The sequence below is a fragment of the Triticum dicoccoides genome, chromosome 2A (genome assembly GCF_002162155.2).
Source record: "Triticum dicoccoides isolate Atlit2015 ecotype Zavitan chromosome 2A, WEW_v2.0, whole genome shotgun sequence".
Classification (NCBI taxonomy): domain Eukaryota; kingdom Viridiplantae; phylum Streptophyta; class Magnoliopsida; order Poales; family Poaceae; genus Triticum; species Triticum dicoccoides.
The window spans coordinates 723,525,181-723,531,941 of NC_041382.1; positions in this window are offsets into that span (position 1 = coordinate 723,525,181).

Below are 6,761 nucleotides of genomic sequence, written 5' to 3' on the forward strand. Positions count from 1 at the left end.
CATGCTAATATATATATGAGGTCTGCTTCGGTACACCCCCCCCCCCTCGCTTAACGTATAAGGGCATTTTGGGCATACGGTGCTTAATGTATCCCACGCCGTATGCGGCGTCCCCATACAGGTAGAGCCGAACGCACGGCTCGAGCCGATACGGCCGGCTCGCATCTACCCTCTCCCCGTCGTGCGAAACAAAAAAACCACGACCTGCGTTGATCACGCGGCCCGTTCCAACGTCGCCCCGCCCCGCCGATCATCGCCCTTACCCACCGATCGCCACCTTTCCCCGCCGATCTAGCCGTGATCACGCTGCCAATTCCAACATCTTCCCATCCGGCCGATCTCCGCCTTTCCCCGCCGATCGCCGACCATTTTCCCCGTCTTCACCCGGGATCTGGCCGGCGCGGACGTTGTTGGAGTCGCCTGTCGTACGTGATGTCGCCTTCATGCAGGTCGTCGCGGTGACGTGGCCTACGTGGACGCCGTCGCCGCACGCAACTCCGTGATCAACCTCTCCGGGAACGTCCTCGCCGTCCGCAGCCACGCCAGGCCGGCCGAAGTGCACGTTCACGCCATGTAAGCCGTCTAGTTTGTCAAAAATATTGTATCTGTAAATAATTATGTGCAATCACTTGTTAGATAAGAAGTTGTCATCTGTATGATCGAAGTACATTTAATTTGATTTAAAATTGATAGATCAATTTTTATTATAATATTGCAGTGTTGGTTGTGAGATCATTCAATGGATAAAGAAACTGCATTTACGGATCTGTTTTTGGACACGAGTGAGTGGGATGGTAGCGATACTGTTGATCGTAAGAATGGTAGTGATAGTAAAGATGATGATGATGGTAGCGACAATGAATCCTGGTCGTCGTACGATAATTTACCTGAGGAGGATTTTCAAAAGAAGGAGGAGGGTGATTGTAGTGAAAACGTAAGTGTCATGTACAATCTTTTCGTCGGATGAAGAAACATATGGTACTTACATGTGCATATGATTTTTTTTATGTGCGGGAGGATATTGACATCCAGAACGAGGAAAATCATGGTGTTGAATCTTTCGCGGATAACATAAGCCAGGTTCGGTCCAAAATTTAAGATGTCATTGAATAATAAAAACTTGTTGATGACAACTTACACTTGCTTATGTGGAATATTGTAGGCTAACTTTGATGGTTGGAGTGGTGATGATGAATATAAGCATGAGGATGGAGCTAATATGGACATTGAGGAAGCTGAAATCCAGCAACATGCGCTTGAGACACAGTTGAAGGTTATGGGTATGACATTTGCATCACAATGGGAGGCCTACATGTTCTATAATAACTACGCCAAAGACCATGGATTCAGTATCAGAAAAGATAAGGTGAAACGAGGAAAAGGACTTTCAACCATTGTTCGGTATAGGCAATACGTTTGCTCGAGGGCAGGAAAACATCTCAGTAAATTTTTAAACCCGGAGGGCCGTACCCGCAGGCTAAGACCTGAGACTCGTTGCGAGTGTGGCGCACATTTAGTCATGAAGTTGGACAAATGACGTGGAGTTTGGTTCGTGGCAGCTTTTATGGATGATCACAACCATTTGTTAGCGAGACCAGATGAGGTGGTATTTTTGCGGTCACATCGAGTGATGGGAGATCACCAGATAGCTGAGATCTTGGCGATGGAAGGAGCTGGGATCAGAAAGCATATCATCGTCGACAACTTCATTAGCAGGTATGGGTCGTATGATAAGTGTGGGTTTCTGAGATGAGACGTGTACAACCTATGTTGCCAAGAAAAAATGAAGTTGATTGCGAAGGGTGATGCTAACACGGCAATCGGGATTATGAGGAGAAGGATCCAGACTTTTTCTTTGAGTACGTGCTCGATAAGGAGGGCCGTTTGAAGAGCATGTTCTGGTGCGATGCACAGTCGCGGCGGGACTATCAGTTGTATGGAGATGTGACTGTGTTCGACAGCACGTATAAGATGAACAGATATGGTATGCCGTTTATCCCCTTTGTTGGTGTAAATAATCACCGTTGCACCACAGTTTTTGGTTGTGCCATTGTGTCTGACGAGACCGAAGTGACGTATGTGTGGCTGCTCCAGACATTCCTGAGGGCCAATTATCAGAAAAAGCCAAGGTCAATCATCACAGATGGAGACGCTGCAATGATAAGAGCTATTCGGTTGGTTTTGGTTGATGTGTTGCACCGTCTCTGCTCATGGCACGTGGAAAAAAACATGCAAAAGCACCTTAATTACAAATCACTAAATGAGTTCAGGGCACTCTTGTACTACTCCACCTCTCCAGCCAACTTTGAGGCGAGATGGCACGCTTTCGTCCGTAAATGGAAGACTGGTAAAACAGAAGAGTGGCTGAGCAGGATGTACAGGAAGAGGAGTCTGTGGGCAGCATCATATCTGTTAGATGGTTTTTTTCTGGGTATGCGCAGTAATCAGAGGAGTGAAAGCCTTAACTCTTGTCTTCACCTTCACCTGGACGGCGGTATGACTATTGTTGACCTAGTTGTGAATTATGAGAATTGCATAGTTCGACTATGTGAGAACGAGGTGCATGATGACTCTGTTTCAAATCAGTCATTGCCACCATCGGTCACAGAATATAAGGATATTGAGAAGCATGCTGCCGAAGTATTCACTCATTCCAATTTTTATATTCTTCAACAAGATCTGAAGAAGATGGGAGAGCTTGAGATTTTTGAGACACTAGTGGGAGTTGACTGCCACACCTTCATCGTGACATGGAGAAATAACCACAAATTTCAGTTCAGCGTGAATCATCGAGCTGAAAACTCTGAAAATACGATAGACTGCAGTTGTGGACGAATGCTTCGGAAAGGATTGCCTTGCAAACACATTCAGTATGTGTTGGTTCATCTGAAAATATCTAAAATACCTAAGTGTTGCATCCTTAAGAGAATGTTGAAAGTTGCGAGAGGTGGGCTGCCTGCACAGCGAAAGAGTGACATGTTTGGCTGGGGTTGGACAGGGGCAGAGCAGCATGCTCGCTATAGTCAACTCGGTATAACAGGAGCTGAAGCTTTTCATGTTGCTTCAAATGATCCATTCGTGTTTGATGAGTTGATGCAGTGTCTGCGGAATATAATAGCGAAGAAAAAGGTCTGTGATAATGATGTTGTTGGTAGTAGAAGAAATGTGCATGAGGAGCCACGTCAGTCGGAACAAGATGTTGATGTCATAGGTGATCCCGTGAAAGTTTCCACGAAGGGCGCCCCTAAACAGAGCACGACAGGGCGGGCAAAGAAAGATCCAAATGTTACAAAAAATGGAAGACCAAAATCATTTTCTGAGAAAAAACTCGGTCCTCTTTGTGGCATTTGTAAGAAAGAGGGACATAGACGGCAAACGTGCGCTGAGAATGAAAAGTAAGTTTTACATTATTTTAATTATTTTTTGGGTTCTCTCTTTACAATTGTCTGATGAGTTGTTTACAATTTGTTATGTAGGAACCGGGCATAAAAATGAAGTATTCATAATCAATTGAAGGCACTCATAATTTCCGTTTATTTGTTTAAGGATAAGAGACATGGCACTTTGAGTTTATTCTTTAAGCCACCTTGTTCGATGGAAGGCACTGGCACTTTCAGTTTATTTGTTTAAGGATTGGAGACATGGCACTTTTAGTTAATCTTTATGCCACCTTGTTCGATGTTATGAGACACGCGATTTCTATTATTATGTGTGAAACATGATATATTTATATGAGTGTGTTACTGCTATCATGACTTTGTCAACTGATTAACATTTTTTAAATTTAATGTATGTGAAAAAAATATTTGAAAAAAAGCCCAGCCGTGGCCGGGCGCGCGCACGGACAGTATACTACAACGCCTTCTGGGAGGCTTTTCGGCCGGCGAGCGGGGAGGCCACGGCGTACAACATGCCATTCATTAGTGTTCTGTAGCGAGCTTGTGAGAAGGCGAAGACGGGAGTATATAAACCGGTTGGCGCGTCTCTCCGCGGGCGAGGTGGGACTAAACTTAGTCGGCACAACGTGCCAGCGTCCCCATCCGCACAAGAAGAGGATCGGCCCACGCGCCCGACGCGTGTCGTTTATGGGCCGACAGATCGCCATATTCCCCCTCGGGATCGTTGCATGTGCCCGCTGGGTGGGGCGAGACGAGACCTCTGCCACCGGGCGCGCGACTGTCAGTCGGTCAGCTGCTGGGCCAGCAGACCCGCGCGTCGAGCACGGCGAATCGCGCCAGCCTGCACTAGCGGGACTGCGCGGGCCCGCCACTGCCTCGGCTATCGGCCACCGCACGGGCTGGGCTGCAATATTCGTCGGATCCAGCGCCGCTGCTGCCAGCACAATTGGCGTGGGAAATTGTGCAGATTTTGTCCACATCGCGCCAACTCAGGACGGCGGGGATATTTTCTAATAAATAAATGACCGCCGCGAGTAGAAAAAACAACAGTACATCTAACATCGCAGCCGCAAACCGATACATTTTAGGACAGCAAAAATATTACTTGCCCACACGCATTTAAATGTTTAGTCTCACACGAAAGCGATAAATAAAACGTGAAAAATTGTCGAAATCTATCCCAATGCCATGTCGCGTTACAATCGTTCAAAGTATCCAACAACAGTAGGGAAACCTTCTACGGGACTAAAACCCTACCGATGCTAATACCTATTCCTTCTCCATGATTTTAACAATTTTCATCTTGACCTTCTCTAATTTGTTCACCTCTGAAAAAATAATTTCCGCGACAATACGTGGCCTTGACTCATTAATCTCTTCCTGGTCAAATTCATGTGTCCAGCGATCTCCGTCCCAGTATCTTATGCACCACATCACAAAAAGTCCACAAGACACTCTGCAATAAACATGTGTGATCAGCTTAGGATATAGCATGCACTTCCTTGTACTCATTTAACTTACCCATCGTTTTGTCTCGGCATTTTATACTCATTAATTGGCCACGATGAGACATCTGTAAATTTTTTTGATTCAAGAGTTGAGTTGGCCTCCATAATATCCTTAGAAATTTCAGCTCTCTGAAACAAATTAACAAACCAGAATTTAAAGTATATACTATGGTTATTCAAGAGTTGAGTTGAGTTGGCCTCCATAAGAGTTGAGTTGGCCTCCATATATGACTCAATATTTTTCTGAATGCGAGTGTGAAAATTATAGCGTACTAGGGTGGCAAGCATATTGCGAATTCTTTGCTAATTGCGCCTTTAGAATTTGAGTCAAGAACTTGAAACTCCTCCTTGACGGTGTGCATCACTATGGTTATCCAATGATTATCATTAACGTGCATAGGAAAATACGCCTACATAGTAATCAAATGATGTTAGTGCAATTAAATAGTAATGTCTAATATAAACAAATAAATATGAAAGCAATACCTTGTCCCGTCTGAAATACTCATCCATTACTCTTGCGGTGACTTTTGTTTTCTTTGTAACATGTTCCGAGTCTAAATCATTTACTGACTTGGTCTTTCCCCTTGCCCTACTCAACATAAATTTGGGAAACCACGTTGTTGATATGTAATAATCAGAAAAATCACGGTGTTGTAGGTGTTTACAATATGCATTGATGATCTGCATACATAAACAAAAAAATTCTATCAACTTGTGAAGTACAAATGAGAGATATGTTAAAACCAAACTCATACTTACAGCGCCATGCAACCATTTAAACGTCAGGACATCATTAAGCATAGCTGGCGTGCATATGTCCCCATCTGTGGCGGCCTATCGACCATGGTTCGGTGTGCATGCTTCTTTGTCGATGCTAGAGTCTCAACAAAAACTCTCGCTGCCTCTATGTGATCCGGAGTCATATTAAGAGAACATGCTAGAATTGAATGTGGTGACGATGCAAACAGATCTAAAACAATGCAGCTACAGTCATTAAAAATAATAAAAAATTTACATAACGCATGAATGAATTATAAAGTAGTACTTGACTTACTTTTTTTAACACGTTTCTTGCGGGTAATGAGAATGTCGTAAGGCGATTGGCAATATTTCGACTTTTTTCTTTTGCGCTTACCATCGTTTTACTGACTGCCTTCACCATTACCTATGTTGCTATCTGCCGGGAAACTCTCAAACGTGTCTTCGGACTTTGTTGGTGACAAAGCATCCATAGACTCACCAGAAATATCAGCATTCTGCGGGGTTCGGGACATAGACGGAAAGTCTTTTGTATGTACAGTTGATGCCGAAGATGGAGAGTTTCCATTATCGTCTATAATGAAAGGATCAGTAGCTTCACCTTTACCCGGTGTCGTCGCTGGAGCACCCGTGTCATCAACAGGCACGGAGGTATCATTGATACCCGTGAAAGATGTCCGTACGTTTACGTCGGTAGGTGAATCAATATCTGGCCAATATTTTGATGACTTGTACTGGCCATTCTCCATCCCAACTCCTTCACCTACATTATGAAATTCGTCATTGTTGTCCCTCTTATTGGGTTTGTACAGCACACCTTCCGTGTTCAACCTTTCCATTACCATCTACAAACACAAATGAAACACGATAAGTAGTTGAACAATTAAACCATGTTCAATACAACTTCTAAATTACCTGTGCACATCTTTCGGGTACATTGAGAACCTCCTTGTGAAGCAGCTTTATGTATGTCATCACAAGGTCCATACTACAAGTCGTGTTCGATGAAACCTCAGACGTGCTTGGCTTTCTACTCCTGCCACCACCTTTCCGTTTAGGTTTCTTCGTTTCTTCCTCTGGGACAGTCCCTTCA